This window comes from Protobothrops mucrosquamatus, unplaced genomic scaffold, assembly GCF_001527695.2.
Source record: "Protobothrops mucrosquamatus isolate PMUCROS unplaced genomic scaffold, P.Mucros_1.0 scaffold117, whole genome shotgun sequence".
Lineage (NCBI taxonomy): Eukaryota > Metazoa > Chordata > Lepidosauria > Squamata > Viperidae > Protobothrops > Protobothrops mucrosquamatus.
The window spans coordinates 186,508-206,542 of NW_015386489.1; positions in this window are offsets into that span (position 1 = coordinate 186,508).

Consider the following 20,035-nt stretch of genomic DNA (forward strand, 5'->3'; position numbering starts at 1 on the left):
GTAGTTTGCCATTGCTCTTTGCCAGGAATAATTTATAAGCACAATATTTCCTGAAGGTTTCCACCAAAATACTAACCAGGCCTAATCGAATTTAGTTGCTAAATGCAGATAAGGTCAGGAAAGTGCTACTACTTGCTGTATAAAGCCTAGTTACATACTGTATATGAATCAGTGAAGTTCAACAAGGTATGTTAGTATTATTGAAATTACCAGATTACCTTAAATCAAGCCACATATTAAACAATGAATACTAAGCTATTTTGATTAATATCAAATCACATTCTCACAGGATTGGGAAAAGTTTACTGTCAAACTTAATGTCACCTTCCTAAGAAGACCAGACAGGAAACAACAAGATGAGCTAATTCTTTAGTATAAGCTACATTAACAGAATCTTATACATCTGAAGTACAAATCTACATGATTACTAAGTTTTTAAATTTATTTTTCTGCCCATTACTCAGCTGTGAGATCCTCTCCATTTATCTGATTATTCCCTAGGCTGAATCACTGCCCCTCATCCCCCCACTTCCAAAGTCATTCTCACATTCTATTACATATATACATAACTTCTAGGGCAGGGGTGTCAAACACACAATGTTACGTGATGTGTCGTGACGTATTGTGACTTTTTTTCCATTGCAATGCGGTTTTGATATGATATATCTGGCCCACGGGCCGGAAGTTTGACACCCCTATTCTAGGGCCTTGGCATAAAGGAAAAGGTCCCTAAAGAAAATTATATAGTCAATAGCACTCAGTCTGGAACTAGATAGGTAGGTGGCTTCAGCTAGATGGTCACTTTCAAGAGCACCATTTAAAATGTGGAGGTTTAGCTTGAAGGCTGCTTTGAATCAGGCAAAGACCTACAAAGTTTGATTTCTGATATTTTGAGCAATATGTGAGGAAGAATCCATCAGCTTCAGGGTTATGAAGGGGACGTTTGTGTTGTGCATAGATGGTGTAATCATTGGGGCACAATCTAGCATTGAGGTTCTCTGCCAAGACTATAATGCATTTGGATTCTACAGTATAAGGTCAACAAATTTCACTCCACAAAGACTGATCAGGATTTTTTGCCTCATTAAGAGCATATAAGCATTTATTATTAATAGGGACTTGTGGCTGAATTGAATTAATACTGCTATAGCATATGATTTCAATGGCACATAGAATAGTGGGCACTAGGACTCACAGACCCGTTTTACTTCTTGTTTTGCCCCAGCTGAGAATGAATTAAATCAATTTAGTAGCAGTTTATCAGCAGTCGATGTTTCCTGAATCAATATTATGCCATGGCAGGAGAAGAAGTCATGCCTGGCAGATTTACTGAAATTTGAAATATAAATTTTTATGACTCCTATCTGCTGGATCATGACCATTTGTCACTTTCAAGTCACCAACTAACTCATCCTTAACTCTGACAGTTTGGATGCAATGACTCTGCCATTTGAATATGCTCATTTGTGTAAGTCTGTTGGAGAGAGATATCTGGTTGAAAGTCAGGAGTATTTGTTTATCATTTCTTGGACTGGGTAAGTAGTGAAAATTGTTTAGAACAATTTTTCTATTTTGGCAGCTTAGGAGCTGAGATAGAACAACTACAAGATTATTGCGATCACCCTATCTATGGGCATTCTGAAGGTTTTCTAGGAGGAGCTGCTTTTTCTGTAGCACACAGTGGTAGTTGGCTGTACCAACTGCTACCAGTTGCCCTGTTGACATCATAGGACAGGCTGCCAGAATGCTAACATGGCCAGCTTCTGATGTTATTTTAACCCCCTGATTGCCATAGAGGATTTGCAAGGGCTTGTTAGAAGCTGTACATCTTGACTGCAATGTCATTTACTGTAGTTGTTGAAATATATATTTAAAAAATCAGAGTTTCTGCACACAAAAGGCAGACTTCACAGAACAGTTGAGTAATATACTTGGGGCGGGGGAGGGAGTGCAGAAGACTTTTTCCTGGAGGTTATCTCCACTGTATCCTGCTTTGAAGAGTGACTTGAGCTGAATCTTAGGAGGGATGGGGAGGTGGTTTCTCTTGATACTGGCTTCTATGCAATCATATTCCTTAGGGTGAAGGGGATCCTGAAGTTGTAGTTCTGTTACTCACATTTTTTGTTGTTTGCAGTAGAGAAATAGAAGTCAATCCATCATTTTCTCTCCTTTATTGGATTTAGGGATCCTAGTATTATTACTGTGATCCATCTTCATTCTTTTCTTGCCTCTGGATGGCATTTTTAGACTATAGTACTGAGTCAGAAGGGGTGAGGCTAGTCACAAGTTTTGAACTTATTGCAGGAGCTCATTTGTTGCCATTTTGTCTCCTTCCCCCAATACCCCAACAACTTTATCAAAAAGTGCTTGACCACACTACCCAATACAGCATGACCAGTACAATCAATGACAAAAATAACAGTCCCATAGACCAAAAACACATCAGATATAACCAACTGATTACTACAACTACTTAGCATCACCGTAGTACACAAACCAATTAAAATCTTCCAAAACATCTTTTTAAAAAACAAAAGACCTAGTACTTCAACAATTACAAACAAGAGATATCTAAATGCAAAAAAGGACAGTAAGCGACACTGTGTAGGACAAACAGATAGAACACTGACAGAGGCCATCTCCAAGCATCAGAAGAAGTCAGAGTACATGGCAAAACACCTTCATCTCATATGGAGAGAAGCAACTACAGTTTTAGCTAGGAAACTATTAGCATTTGAAATCAAGCCAAGTCCAAAAAGGCTAAAGAATTCCTGAAAGCTTGGCATACAGACAAGTCAGCCTTCAGTAGACACATAGAGATAAACTACATTTACATGCTACTAAAAAGAGACATAAAAACCTAAGAAGGAAACAAAAAGAAGAGAACACTTCTCTCCAGCAGCTAACACTTAGATAAATAGGGATCAACAACAGACAAATAATCAGACAGGAGACAATTCTCTGATTGAAGAACCAGCAAAGAAGAAATAACATCCCCATCAAAACTGGCAGGGTAAACTACTGTATATACATAGGAATCAAACCTCACACTCATTTATACTGATAATGTTACATAGTTGGATAATGAAACATCTTCAAGCAAACAACCAAGCTTAGAAGCCGCCAAGAACTGCATTTTATCATCTAGCTAATTTAAAAAGATAGTCTATAAGGTATTTCATTAGGAAATGCTGTAAAGAAGTTCAAACAAGCAAATTTTCTCTTAACAACAAGTAGTTGTGAGTTTTCTTTTTCTTTTGTAATTTCCTGGACAACTTTGGCTCATGAAACCATTTTCTTCTGGAAACAGCAGCAAAGACAAAGAGACTGCAGTTGTAATTGCTAGGAAGAGAATGACATATTGAGAATTATGGACAAGTCATAAATATATTGCTCCTGTGATTACTTTAAGACTTTAATTTCTCCCAATGATTAAATATAAAGGAGGTAATACTAATAATTTGTGCAAATATCTATTTGATCATCAAGTAATTGTTTAACCAACTACTCCAGGTGGGTAGCCTTAAATTGCCCAGCCCAGCAGTTTATTGGGAAAGGTGGTCTAATTGTAATGACTTTCAAGATATATTAGTTTCCTGAGTAATCCTTTGGATTTCCTATGTGATATTTTTGCTCTACATGTTGATATTCATTTGACCTTAGCAATATGTTTTTTGACAAAATAGTCAAGAGTTTTGTAAGATTCCTTGATAGCTAAGGATGTCTCCTTTATTTTGCCCTTTATTGAACACCTTCTCAAAAATCAATGAATTTATAACTCATTTTCTGTAGTTCTGGAGCTTCTAATTATAACATTTATGCTATTCCTTTTCCAAATTTATATTCATTTTGCTCCTCTGAATCCTTATTTTCACATTACTTTTCATCCCTATAATATAGAGTTTTTAGAAATAAAAGAGGTCCAGATGTTAGTCAATTTTTTGCTTATATAGTTTTTTAGTTAAAATACATACTCAAACTTTTAACTGAAATGGTTGCTTGAATTAATGATTGATTGAATTGAATGATTATGTTAGAATTCAAATTTAATTATTGAACCCCTAGTTGAATATGTGCATCGTACATTTAAACGTTTGACATTTTCAAACTTGTCTGTACATATACTGAGTATATACTAATATATAGACAAAATAGTATTATGACATAATAAAGAGCAAGGTTTCCAAGTTACAAATAATAGATTATATAATTGCATATACACTAATACTGCACAGATATTTAAAAGAAAATTAAATCAATTTGTATGCCTGGTAACAAATTTTCATTGTCTCGTTTTAGAACAGGCATGTCAAACTGCCAGCCCGCGGGCCAGATGCGTCATGCTGAAACCGCGCCCACCCCATTGCCAGCAATGGGGGGAAAGTCGCGATACGTCACGCGACAGTTTGACATGCCTGTTTTAGAACATATGTTTCATAGGAATTAGTCCTTTCAGTTATGGTCTCTGGCTTATCTCTCTTAGTATGAATGTGAATATTCTTCATTTTATTAAAGAAAAATATTCTGAACATTCAAAAAGCCATTCTAAGAAAATATTACATTTCAAAAAGTTCATTTTTTGGAAATGCAAAGAAAAAAAATTAAAAGCTAACTAGGATAAAGTGATATAATGTGGTACTCATAATTTTTCATGTACCAGATTTCTAAATATTAAAATTTCAAATAGGCACTTTTGCTATGTTCACTGGGTAGATTTTCTAGATAAATGAGATCAATATTATAGTGACTACAGTGATATCTTTCTGCACAATAATATTGTGTGCCATCAAAGATCAGGGCACTTTGCTCAGCATCTGATGACTATTTTTTACATCAGTAAGAATTTTGCAAAAATGTCACCATGCACAGGTAGATGAATTTCCAGAGTGAGAAAGAGAAACACTAATTCTTATAAGAAAAGCTATAGTTTTCCATATATGTATATGTATGTCACATATGTATATATACACATACATAGATCACATAAAATAAAGTAATTTGCATGTGAATTTATTCTATTGTCTGCATAATATCTGCATAAACATGTGGCAACATATTGAAAAGTCATAGTCACAACATGAGCTATACAAACTCATTCACTAAATGAGAATATTTTAAAAGATCTTGAGTACAGATGTTTCCAAGTAAAATTTAAGGTCTCTCTGGGTGCTCCAACTGGTGATCACTCTATTATAGGCTTAACTCTTTAAAGTAAGAGTTCAGGTGCTCATTTACTTCTTCCCACCCTTTCACCCAGCATGCAATCATTGTTACAATTCAACACATTTTTTTGCATGTAGCACCTCACAAAATGCAAACAGCTGCAATTTCACTGCCCAGCCCTTCATTCTACTCTTAAACATTTGTTCTGTTAATGCAGGTTAATTCAGCAAATAACACTTCTGTAAATTGTTCTTGCAAACTGCTACATCATTTATGTAAGGACTTCTGTGAACTTTGAAAAATTAATGCCTTTAATTTTGGTTGATGGCAACATCACCAGAGCTCTGTAAATTGCACTTTAATGAGATTTTGCTACAGGGGATAATCTGCTACTGACAGAGTAACATCTTGAAAACATCTGTAGACCTATAATTTCTCTATGACGATTAGATCCCACCACAAGACTCCAAATACAGACCTGAAACAAAGAGGGATATGCAAAGTTCTAAATGACTGTACAACCTGTTCTTTAGAAAAGAAGAGATACACAATGGAAAGTTCTGTGTGCTGAAAATAAATCAATTTTTCTGACTAATTAACATTTAGCTTTATTTAATTAAGAAAGGCTATTACTGTCTCCACTGCTGTGCATCTGTATATAATGAAGGAAACAGCAGTAGGTATAAGATACCACAGAGGGATATGCCCAAGTAACTCTCACTATAGGTGTAAAGGAATGTCTATTATTGTTAAGTAACTGACATCAGAGTCTTTTTAATGCTCTTATAAATAAATGGAATCCTTTCCCAGATGCTTTACACATATGGTTTCTTATTTATCTCTGATAGAGACTGGTAGTTAGATTAGATGCCAGAATCAAATGATTTAAATAGACAGCTGCATAATGAGAACTGCAAAATAACACCTTTTAAAACAATTTCTATTTATAGTGATCAGTGAACTCACAAAAGGATGATAAATCTTGTTTTGGGTATACCAGGCTTGCCTTGCTGTCTTAAATCCATCCTTTTGGAGTAACTTTAGAAAGCAACCAGGTCCTACAAAGTGAATATATAAGGGGAAAGGCAATTAGGGCCAAAATAAAGAAGAATTTGAATAATCATCTGTTTACAAACAGGTTACTTTAAAATACATTGGCGAGGCACTGAAACAGATATTGGGATCAAACAGAAAAACATCAAAAGCTCATCTATAGCAGAAAAAAAAAACCAGTGGTGTTTTCTGCATCCTTTGAATATCTTTCCCTCTGCTTCAGGTCAATTATTTGGGTGTTTACCTTTACATAGCCAAAAAGCATAATATAATTCCACAGACAGCCTAAGAATTAGAACAAGAGAAGGAAAAAGATTGTCCAAACCAAAGAGGAGAACTGGAGAGGGGGGGAAATGAAAAGCATAGATAGAGGCACATAGATTTAAGAAACAAGTTGTCCAGATAGTAAATATATTTCCTTTTTAAAGTAGCAAATCTATTTTAAACATCACAAATACAGAAGTGGGAGGTACTCATAGAAATGAATGGAAGCAGCTCAAATTTATTGGAACTACTGTAGAATTGGAAAACAATTTGCCCCAACATTTAAAATAGAGTAAAAATGTCCAAAATAGCCAACGAAGACAATATTATTTTGGTGGAGATGAAATTCTGGTGACTATTTGGAAATAAATAAAAAGCTAGGGGGGGGATTATATGATTGCATTATAAAAATAAACATTCTACTTCACTGCAATATTTTGATGGAAGACCCTATCTGTTAAACTGTAATCAGCATATCCTTCATTGCCAAGTAGGAGAGCTTACTCCTTTAACAAGTGATATAGTAATAGCTTCTGTCAAAGGTAATTTATCAGGCTACCTTCTTGTTTTAAATATTTATGACTCATATTATCAAGAATCACCTGTCTTTCTAACTGTTTCTGTACACTGAGATTATTTTTATTTAAAAGGTGTTTATACTAACTGAGCATGTCTAGCCTAAATTATCACTCCCTTCCTTAGAAAATAATTGATTGAATATCTATTAATAATATTGCTATAATTATTATAGGGATGTCCTGAAGGAACATCTACCGTATACACTTAATGAAATGCACTGTCACAATGTCTGGTCTTCATTGAGCCCAAAATATTTAATTTTAATAACACAGTCATGTTTGGTTACGTGGTGATGTCACCAAGTACAAATAGACTAGTTCAGAATGTGGGTACCAAGAAGAGACCATAGCCCTTCTGGTGCCACTTGCTTTGGTCAGGTTGGAATGGAACATAATAGTTTTGTGTCAAGTTACACACTACAACCTTTTCTCCTACAAAACTTCTCATCTTTTTCCTTTTGTGGATCTCATTAAATCTGTTGCATTACAATTTTCTTGGTCATATTTACTTTTGATCCAATTCTATCTCCTTCATACATTTGCTTTACAATTTAATCTCTATTATCTTTACACAATCAAATCAACTCAATGTACTTCTTTTATACTTGTTGCTCACTTTTGAATTCAACCCCTATCCATTCAGTAGCCATTCATTCTTGATTCTCTCTCTTCTTGTTTTACTGCATGCACATCTTAAGTACCCCATTCCCACTATTTCCAAGTTACCTTTATGGTTCTGTGGTGTTCTCTGAGCTTGATTGCTTTCTTGCAGATGTTTCATTACCAAACTAGATAAATCATCGGTGCACTTATGCTGCTCCTGATGTTCCCAATTCTCTTACAGACATTTTCACTTATTTTAACATTTTTTTCATTCATTTCCCCATCTTTACTGAAATATTTGAGCCAAAGAATAAAAATCCACCCACTTGTTCTATCTTTCCCATTTATGTAGAACTTGAAACTATTCACTCCATTTTCCTTGTCAATCATATCTATCTTGATTTTTATATTTTAATTTCTAGAACCATGCACATGGTTCACAGCATCTATCATGCAATCACATATTCATTGCAAATAATTTAGATAACACAATATCATTTGTCTATAAAAGTTCAAGTATGTTCTAGAAACACTTCTCTACTGTCACCATTTTCCTTTTCATTAAATCACACATTCCACATTCTTGTCTTACTTCTTGCTCAGTGTTTAAGATAAAATAAACTTTATTGTCATTTTTACTATGGGCAGTAAATATATATATATATATAAATCACTGTCCATTTTGAATACAGAGTGGAAAAAGGAGGCTTGAGAATTCACAAGGTTGATGCTATATGGAACAAAACTGTGACAGAATCTAGATGTTCTGCTTCATATACCACAAAGCCTGCTCCCAGAAAGTAACAAGAAGATCATGAAGAGGATGTGTAGTGTCCCAGACAATACTGCATACCCTGTTGAAGCATCGCTTACATGCTAGGTCCTGAATAGAAGAAAGTGAACTGCCAATAATCTTTTCTTCCATTCTCACCACTCTCTGCACTGCCTTCCTGTCTGAAGCAGTGATGTTTCCAAACCAAAATGTAATGCAATATGACAGGATACTCTTGATCATCTGTCTATAGAAAGTGGTAAGGATAGGAGAAGGAAGATGTACTTCTCTCATGCGACACAGAAAATAAAGGCGCTGCTGTGCCCACTTCACCAGTGTCTTGCTGTTGAGCAACCAAGCTAACCTACTCATTAGCGGCACACCCAGAAACTTGATGCTGTTAACCACCTCCACAGGTGAATCATTAATACATAGATGTGTGTGACTGTGCCTGCCTTTTCTGAAATTGATAATGATCTTTTTTGTTTTACCAATGTTTACAACAAGGCTGTTTTTATTACATCAGTTCACCAAACCCTCTACCTCCTTGCAGTAAGCACCCTCATTGTCATCCTGAATAAATCCCACTACTGTTCTATCATCCGCATACTTCACAATATGTTTGGTGGCAAATCTTGCACAACAGTCATGGGTCAACAGGATGAACAACAGTGAACTTGGGACACAGCCCTGAGGAGAACCTGTGCTCAAGAAAATGTTGTTAGAAATATTTGTCCCAACTCGCACATACTTGGGGCCTATCAATAAGAAAATCAAGAATCCAGTTGCACAAAGGAGTATTAAAGCCTAAAAGACCCAGTTTGTCTACTAGATTCTGAGGAATGATTGTATTAAATGCCGAAGTGAAGTTGATAAACAGCATTTGCACATGAGTATTTCTTTCCTCTAAGTGCACCAAGCTCAGATGGAGAACAGAAGAAATAGCATCCTCTGTAGAGCAATTTGGACATATTTCCCACTTTCAAGAACCTTTAGCATTAGATGATATTAGTCTGCCCTTACCAAATCAGAAATGTAGAGGAAATGATCAAATACCTACAGAAATAATGAGATTAATGCAATTTTAAAACTGGAGTAAAAAAAACCATCAATAACCAGCTCTATGCTAATGACACTTCTCTAATAGCTAAAAATGTAAATGATTTGCAAGCTCTAGTCATGAAAGTCAAGAAGTACAGAGTAAAAACAATAGAATTCTTTACTGGACAAGTACAATTGGACACACAAGGAATTTGTCTCCGGTGCATAAGCTCTCAGTGTACATACAAGCAACAGGTGATAAATCATGATCATAATCAACATAAAAACACATTCAACATAAATCATAAGATGCAACAGTGATAGTCATAGGCTACTAAATAAGCAAACAACATAAATCATACTAGAATACTAAATAAAACAATATAAATCGTAAGATACAAGCAACAAAGTTATAGTCATAAAAAGATAAGGAGATAGGTAAGGAGATAGGTAACGGGATTAAGATTAAATATAAAGAAGACTAAATTAATGAAAACAGGTACAGCAAAAATTGACAATGAAGATATTAAAGTAGTGGATAGCTTCTGCTTTTTAGGATCAAATATCAACAATAAAGGATTCAATAGTCAATAAAAACGCAAAAACTAGCACTTGGTGTAGTAATAATTGAAAAAGCCTTGAAAAGATATTCAGATGCCATGATTTGATCTGAACTGTGCAGGCAATGGTCTTTCCTGTGAACTTTATAGAAATGAACATTTCCATTTCCAAGTCATAGCTGAGAATCATTATGGAGAAAAGAAGACAAGTGACTACAATCTCAGCCGGCATGGGATCAGGACGGCATAGGGAACAGTAGGCTACTTGTCCAGAGTCTCTTCAAGCCTGATACCATAGCTTTCAAGTTTTACTTTGGTATTTGCTTGTCAATTTTCATCCAGGGCAAAATTTCAAGAAGAGCCAAATATGCTGGCCTTGAGCACTTGTTTGTTTATTATGTGTACACCCTATCACAATTTGATAATTCTCAACCACCCACAATATGCAAAAAACGTACTGCAACTTTCAAAGTATCTTTAAAAATTACAGTTCAATTATAAATTCAGAAAACCCATAGGCATAACTGGAATAGTTCAATACAAATTAAACAAAATAAAATAGAATAAAACAAAATAGATGGGATAGCATAGAATGATCTCTGAACGTAAGTTTTTAACAACTTCCTGAAGAATCTCAAGAAGCCTGATTTCCACCAGAAGACTAGAGGCATTAAGAAGAAGCATCTGTTAACTATGTATCTCATAACCTTCCAGAAATGTGAGATAACAAGGAATTTATTCCTGAGCAATCTAGTAGGTTATGCCAATTCAGATTGGAGTAGGTGGTCCTGGTGCCAAGCCATAAAAGGGTTTGTAAGTATTAGTGTTATATACTCACAGCAACAGGTGGCAGCTAACACATTGGCACTTGTATTCCAGACCACTTATAATTTCCAAGTAATCTATAAAGGCAGCACCAATTACACTGAAGTAATTTAATCAAGAGGTAATAAGAACATGAATTACTAAAGTGAAGCACTACATAAAGCCACAATTGGTGCAGCAGCCAAAGTTGGGTAAAGATCCCCCTCTAATCATGGCTTCCACTGGCTGCTTAAGCAAAAGCCATGAGCCCAGAAAGATTTTGAATCACAGATCTGCTCTATCAAAGGTGGTGCTAGCTAGACCAGAGATAGCATTGGTTTCAATAGAGAACCCCAAAGTAGATACATAAATTCCCTCTTGCTTGGGGTCAGTTTCAGCCTGTTTTCTCCCATATAGAACTTTAAAGCCTCTTAATATTATGAAAGGAAATCAACAGCATTGCTCCAACAGCATGGGATGCTGATATGTAATTGAGTATCCTCAGCATATTGAAAATACTATAAACCAAATCCCAACAGGAGAATCACCAATACCACCTCAATTCAATACCTAGGTCTAGGGTGTCAAACTCGCCACATCACGTGACATGTTGTGACATATCATGACTTTTTTTGCATTGCCGGAGCTGGGATAGGCGCGGCCTCCGTATGATACAACCAGCCCGTGGGCCGGCAGTTTGACACACCTAGTCTAAGGACTGACTGAAAGAGGTCCAGATAATCTGTCTCTTCTAGAATGCCGCAGAGCTGATCTGCTATCACTGTCTTGATAACCTTTTTGATAATCTTCTCCAAAAAATGAAGATTGAGCAGTGACCAATAGATATCTAATGCCACCAGATCCAGGCATGGCTTCCTCAGATGTGGTACAGCACAGCTGTTTTCAAGACTGCTGTTAGCTTCCCTTCTCTTGAATCCAGATGATCACTTCTCTACTCACTCCTTGTAGCAGCTAGGATATCCAGGGATCCAAAAGATTATGAAGATAATTTAGAGAACACCCTATCTATTTCCTAGAGTTTAAGGCCAAATCACACCCCATATTATGTGGCTACATGGTTCCTTAGTTACTACCAAATATTTTGCTCATGAGGTGTCAAGATTTTGGTAAATCCAAGTGACAAAATGCTGTATAAATTGATCTTGGCAACCAGGTAGAAGATCTGTCTGTTGACTCTTCCCTAATTCATTTAAAGGAGTTAGTTACTCTTAAATGTTACTAGACAACAACCTGCCACCTCAGTAAAGGAGTTGAAATGATCCTGTTTCACTTTCCTGGTCACCACAGTGTAGGCCTGAAAATGAGCATGTAACTATGCACAATTAATTTGCAATTTTTATTTTCCCAGCAATTGTCCAAACTACTTTGGGGCAATCATATCTAGTACCCACTTTCTTTCCTGTTGCAATATATCACCAGCTACTGAGCCATTTGGTTCCATTAGACATATAGAGCAAATATGCCCCTTTACTCCACAGAAAGAAGATATTCAATTGCATCTGGATTGGGCCATTGAAACAGTATTGCAGCAGAAAGGAACAGAGGTAAGAATTGTTGGATTGGAAGAATATGTTATAGGCTTCAAACAGCACCTATCTTCTTACTTTCTTAGCTATAACAAATTTTAAAAAATGAAACATGACTTTTAAGTATAGTTGTTCTAGGAGGATATTAAGTACAAGTAGTCCTCGACTTACAACCACAATTGAGCTGAAAATTTCTGTTGTTAAGAAAGACAGTTAACTGAGTTTTGCCCCATTTTATGACCTTTCTTGCCACAGATGTTAAGGGAATCACTGCAGTTATTTAAGTTAGTAACATGGTCATTAAGTGAATCTGGCTTTCCCATTGACTTTGCTTGTTCAAAGGTCGCAAAACATGACCTTGGGACACTGCAACCATCATACAGAAGGATCAGTTGACAAGCAAGTGAATTTTGATCACATGTTGCCATGGTTGAAAGTGTGAAAAATGGTCATAAGTCACTTTGTTCAGAATCATTGTAACTTTGAACAGTCACTAAACAAACTGTTGTAAATCAAGGACTACCTGTACACAACAAACAGACTATTATTTAAAAAACACAAATACAAAGTCCTTGTGCACTTGCAGAGCTGCCTCCATCATTCCTGGGATCAAAATAAGTAAGAAATAAAGAGCTTTGCCTCTTCTTTAGGTTCCAATTGACACCAGCAACTCCATTATTAAGCAAAGTAGCTGCTAAGTAAAACTATGACTGTCCTTATAATTTTACTTCAGCTTTACTTGCTTGCAGACTTTGAAGGTCATATACTGAATGAGGACTACCTGCAGTGATTATCTTGACCACGGATACCGTGACTATATACTATATACTATATAAATCACAAATAATCTTATGGCAATATAAATTCTGAAAAATATATTATGGCATGGAATGTCATGATTATGATCATTTCTGGATTATGTTCCAATAGTAATAAGCATGAAGATCTACCTTCACCAAGCTACAGCTCTCTAGATGTGTTTTAATGACCACAATTCTCAAATATTACCATCTCAACGTTTTATGCAGAGGTCTTTGCAAAATGATATCAATAACCAAACAAAGGATTAAACTCTCACCAAATTTTGGCTTCTTACATATATTTGATGAAAGGAATAAAAAGTTATGAAGGACAAACTTTACTATTTATCTGTTTTTAGTAGCAAAGTAGTCACTGCAAACTGATGGAAATATCTGGCTCACATGGTTTGATAAGATTTAGTATGTTATCCTGCTTGAGAAAGTCTGCAATAAAATTCACATACTTAAAAAACATAGTGGGAAGTCTTCCTCTATCGGCATTTAAAGGATTTTATCTTTTTTTTTAATAAATGACAAAATGAATGCATGTCAGAATTTATGGAAGATTTCATTGGCATGATAAAGGACTATTTAATATAAAAGTTCTTAAAATAACAATTTAAGAATGAGTTTCTAAAGGCATAGTACAGAGAAGCATAATATCAAAAATATTAAATAAACTCATATTAATTATAATTGAAAAGAGGATATATTTTTCCAGTTCTAATATTAATTATATTCTGATTTATTTATTGATTGATTGCATTCTAGAGGCTCTTTGGAACAAAAGTTGTCATATATTGCTGTTGTTAATGTTTATAGTTTTAATATAGTTTTATGTTGTTTTAATTCTTGATTGGAAACTGCTCAAAGTTTGTGTAGACAGGTGGCTATATAAATGTTTTAAATAAATAAAGATAGCAAAACCCAGAAAAGTTTTGAGGATGAATGTAGTACAAAACGTTGATATGGAATAGCACACGCTGAAAAGCAAAGTCTGATGTAAGAATACATGAAAATCAATGGGGATACGATCCATAACATAGAAATAATTAAACCTGCATCATAGCATCATAACAGTTGCATCAGTTTGTTTCAAGAGCTACTTTAAGCAAGCTGATGATCAATGCTTGCAATAACAAAGTTTAAATGGCAATCCATATTTTTATATTGGGTCTTTAAATCTGTTATTCTTCACAATGTGATTCTGAGATATGTGTGCTAGCAAAATTCATCATATGCTACAATTAATGAAAAGCATCTAACTGTTCCTTTTATATTTTTGCTCACAAACAAACAGAGAGGTATTTCCTTCTCAATGCTGAGTGAATATTAGCTAGGATGTATTTTTAGAAGGTATGTCTGGATATTTTTTTTGCCAGATCAAAATGAAGGTGTCTCTTCTTTTTTAGCAATGCCAAGTATGTGATTTACACACAGTTTAATTATTCAGATGTTTATTATATTCTACATAATGAAATTTGGACCCTCATATTTTCTTCCTACATGTTCAGTGCAGGCTGCAATTATAGCCACGGATATCTGTTTATTTGATGAATTTTGCTTCTTCTGCATAGTTTGATAAATATGGAAATAAGTCAAAACCTACTTTATATACAGTAATTAAAGTGAAAAATCTAGTCATGATGCAAATCCTTAATTGGACTCCAGGAGAGATATGCAGAATTTCTCTTTAATAATATGGGATGACTGGGGACAGAAAAACAAAGCACACTAAAATATGGTTTAGAAGAACGATTAATCACAAAATAGAAAACAACCAATTTAGCATGGCTCATTCAGTGACTCTCAAGGCTCAGGTAATGTTCTTTTAATCATCTGCCTCTAATATTAAGGTGGTGTCATGTTCAGTGAAAATAAAACACAATAGATATGCTTGCATTCTGCTAGAGCTTTAATTTGTAAACACTGCCTTTTCAGACACTCAAATTGTTCGGACTATTTAATGACATGTAAGTGAACGATCAAAGTAATGTGTAAAATGACTTAAACTGTGTTATTTAATGCATTAATTCATTAGCAAAAAAACTCGCTACTTGTCTCAGGGTATTTTGAATGGCTTCCTGTGCATTTTTCATTTGATTGTAATAAAATGCAAACAGCACCATTAGGATTGTTGGGGGTTGGGTTTCTTTTAAGCTCAGAAGTACCATGCATTTGTTAAGCAATATTACATGAATGTATATCCTACTAGTACAAACAGAACAAAAAAAACCCACCAGGAAATAATAATAAAGAAGAATTGGTTATCTTTTCAAACCCTGAATATATACTAGATCAATAAACATTTCATTGTCACTTAATTTGATCGTGAAAATATTGTTCTCCACATAGCTTTGTGTAATCTTCCATTGGGGGAAGATGAGAATCCTTTAATGAAAATATGCTGGATTTATCGTTCTACTTTATTTAAAGTACAAACTCCTCTGATCTTAGGAAGCTGGCTTTTATTTATGTAGGCGGTTTCTGTCCATTTCCTCAGGATTTGTTTCTCTTCCATTCTCCTGTAACATATGTCTTCTCGAGGATTATCAGGACAAACAGATAAAGTTGCCTTTTTTAAAAATATAGAAGTATAAATGAAATATGAAATAATGTGTCACACCCATCCATCTTGTTTACATAATTAACATGTATTTAAGATTGAAAATTTAAAATCTTTTATGAAATATGTAAAGCATCTTGGAAACTTGGATTCTGACAATTTTGAAGAAAATTGTGTGGTCCGTCTCCTCATCAGAAGGTCTATCCTTCTGTTACCCAGATGTGTCCATTGACTGAATCCATGACTGCAAGCAACCATGCTGAGAGTAACTGAAATCAGAGACGCTTGATCTTCACAATTCTAGCCACTGTTAAAACTCTTTCCGACCCACAATTCCTACTCCTTTTTTGACATAACCTAATCTGACTGTTGTCTTCTGTTGACCACCCTGAAATAAACTGGCATATTTTTTTCTGTGCACCTGCCATAAAACTTAAAAACTTCAAAACTGTCTCTGGCTTTGAAGTATCTTAAGAATAACAAGTTAACCTTTGATGACTTTTTCTTCCTTGAACCACATGCTTGAACATTTTAGTAACTGAAATGCAGCTTGAAAACAGCCTAGCTTTATATGAAAAATTAGCTTTTCTCATCCATATTAAAATTAAGACGCTCCAACTAATCATAATGAATGGTACATGCATATTATATTATCTAAATATGTATACCAAATTGGGGGGGGGGATAAATTTTGTTGTTCAATTTGGTTCAAATACTATACAATTTTTAGTATACTCCAAATATATTTTATTGGCTTTATTTCTTTAATTATAAAAGAGTCATTGATTGAATAAAAGAGTCCATTTTTCATGGATATTTTTCAACAATGGTCTGTGTTTCTATCTTGAAGAAAGCACCTTTTTTATATTCACTACAAAGAAAGTTATACAGAGGTGGCCTCATACCATGAGCACTGCCTGATTGTTACCTTTAGTTACAGTTATCAGTGGTATCTTCAGTGAGAACAATAAAAAGAACGGCACGCTAAAAATCAACATAGGCATATTTTATATGTAGACAAAAATTACATAAACTTATCAAAACTGAAGTCAAACAGAGCTTTAAGCTTTGTTATAAAAAGATGGTTTCTGTTTAGATGCTACCAGGATAAATTATTTGAGCGTTTTTCTGAAGTGACACTACATTCTGGATCATAGACTTCAATGAAATGCCAGACAGAATGGAGTTCAAAATAGATGAGTGTTAGAATAAAATTAGAAATATGTACATTGCTAAATGTTTTCTATTCTTCCCAGCTCTAGCTCTTGTCACTCTTTACCAAGTGACTTAAGACCAAAAACCTTAACTATACATTTCGTAGCCTGCTACATATTCACATACCAGCTTATCTGAAGGGATCATTTTCAGAACAATCTGAATTTAAAATCGTCTTTAATATCAGTAGTTTATTGATATATGTTCCCAGGGAATAATTATAATAATTTATAAAGCCTTGTTATAATGCAAGATGTTAATCAGTTTGTCTTGGGATTACAAACAATTATAATCCTCTTCATATCAGTTTGTATAGTTTGCTTCTTCTCTCTGCCATTTACAGGGACATCTAACATAAGCCCAGATAACCATGGAACAGCCAGGACTGAAACAGATGCCTTGACTTGCCTCACTACTATTATTAACTGACACATTTCTCATCACTGATTCAGTATTTATGCTTCCTGAGAAATCCTATCATTCATAAGTTTCTGTAGGACCCTAAACCTGCAGACCTGCTTATTGTACAGAGTATGGATGCTGTTAAAACAGTTTATTATATCCACCCCGTGAAAATATTCAGTGTGGTGGGCAGAATTCACACCAATATAGTTATTTAACTATTCCCTACCTCTTGCCATCTACTCCCATTTTGGATGGTATCAACTAAGAAGTATTTCTTTCACCATATTTACCTGATACTATATTGTCTATGTTACTTTTCTCTAGAGATCATATATGTTTAGTTCTCAAGTTTATAAGAGATGCCTCTTATAAACTATCTCTTATAATATAGTACGTCTGTAAGCCACTCAGAGTCACAAGACAGTGAGATAGCCGGCAGACAGACAGACAGACAGACAGACAGACAGACAGACAGACAGACAGACAGACAGACAGACAGACAGATAGATAGATCTTATCTCCCAAATATTCCTGTTTTTCTCATATAGCCCAGTATTAGTTCTGAACCACAGTGTGCTTGAGGGAATCATTTCAAAGTGCTATATTATTTATATCTGATCATATTTTATTACAATAACATTTTTTCTGCTATATTGTGACTTGTGTTTGCTGTTTCATTCTGCTCTAATATTTTCCCATGTTTCTCATAAAGATGATGTTCTCTGAGATCCTTTTTCCAGTCCTTGCACACCCCATTGATGATGCTATATATATAATTTTATATTGAGAGAGGAAGTTCTAAAAATAAGCATATTTCACAAAATAAAACTACTCCCAAAATAACCAGCCCCACTTTCCTGAGTGACCTTGCTCATCTAAGTGATTCTTGGCAATCAAAAGGTTTCCCTTGTCACTTGTAGCAAATGATAGGTTCAGCAAGATTCAACCACTGTATTTGTTACTCAGTAGCAGTTTCATAGTGTCAGTAATTATCTGAGGGCCCTCAAAACAAAGAAAAGTTGCAATTAGTACAACAGATAGAGTTGTGCAAAGACCTTCCAGGACACCGGCCAAGAATACCTGGATCTGTGACTCAATTTCCTTGAAATACTTCAGTAAATCTCTGGTATTTAACTTTAAAAGGATAGACCACATCACTCTTTTGATACATTATTTTTTACTTTTGAATGATCACCCAATTTCATTTATAAACCCAATATTTCCACCTCTTGTTTATAATTTGGTTATTTTTTCTTACAACTTTAAATGGAAGTTCAGTTGTACACTGTCCTGGAATAGGGAAGTACTGTAGAACAGGGGTCTCCAACCCCTGGTCTGTGGACTGACACCGGGCTGAGGCATGCCAGCAACCAGGCTGCGCAAACAAGCAAAGCCCCATCTGTGGGATGCAGGCAGCACGTGAAACCACAGCCCCTTCAGTCCATGGAAAAACTCTCTCCACGGAACCAGTCCATGGTGCACCAAAGGTTGGGGACTGCTGCTTTAGAAGAAGGAGTGGCAGAAGCTGGGAGTGTGAAGTCAAACAGGAATCAGCCTAGAGTCCCTATATAGCCACAAGAGAACTTCACACATGATAAGTACCACCCCATCCAAAGTCAGAAATAAAATAGCCCCATATCTGGGCAGCCCAAGCACACACAGACAGTCAGCTCTGTTATTCCTTCCCATCCAAACCTGCATATACTCTAGACACTGGGACATAGCCTCAATAGCCTCACCTGGCTGCTCCTGGATCAAAAGGTATAATTGAGTAGCATTGACACATTGATGATACTAAACCCCAAACCAGTGGATGACCTCACCCAGTGTTTCATGTGGATACTGAAAAGGGAAAGGTGAAAAAGAGTAGAATCCTGCAGCATTCTACATAGGATGGGCTTAAGGAGTGATCTCCCTCCCTCACCAAGACCAACTGGAACTTGCCCTAAAGAAGGAAGAGAAACCCTATAAAACAGTACCCCCAACTCTAACCTACAGAGCCAGCTCAGAAGGATACGTGATCAGTGGTATTGAAAGCTGCTGCAAGATCAAGGAGCACAAGGATGGATGCACCACTGACATCCCAGATCCACCACAGGTCACCAGCAAGCATTATAAAGACAGTCTCAGTACTAAATGCTGGGAAGAATCCCAACTGAAATGGATCTAGATAATCCTTTCAGGTTCTCATCAGCTGCACACCAACCACTTTCCCAATAATATTTCACAAAAAGGGGAACTTAGAGAGTGGTCAGTTGTTGAAAACCATTGAATTCAAGGATGATGCCTTGAGGAGGAAATGCCCCCTCACCTTTTTCAAGACTGAGGTGCTTCAAAGAGACCAGATCATAGTAGCCTGAGCCCTATCATGAGTAACAGTTCTGGCCCGGATCCAGTAAACAATTGACTGAGCTCAAAGCAGGGAGAACCTTGTCCATTTCCTCAGGAGTCACCGATTCAAACTCACCCCAGATCATTCCCCCAGTCTCTGACCCAGGCATGTCAACCTGCTCTGGCCAATCAGAATCCAAGTTGAAGCAAATCTGAGTGACCTTACCCATCAATAGCCTGAACAATCCTCATAGCAGTCCAATAGATGTCCTGAGGGTCCCTCATTTCTGCCATTCAAGAACATTGAAGAACACTGCAGTGTCTCCACTTCTC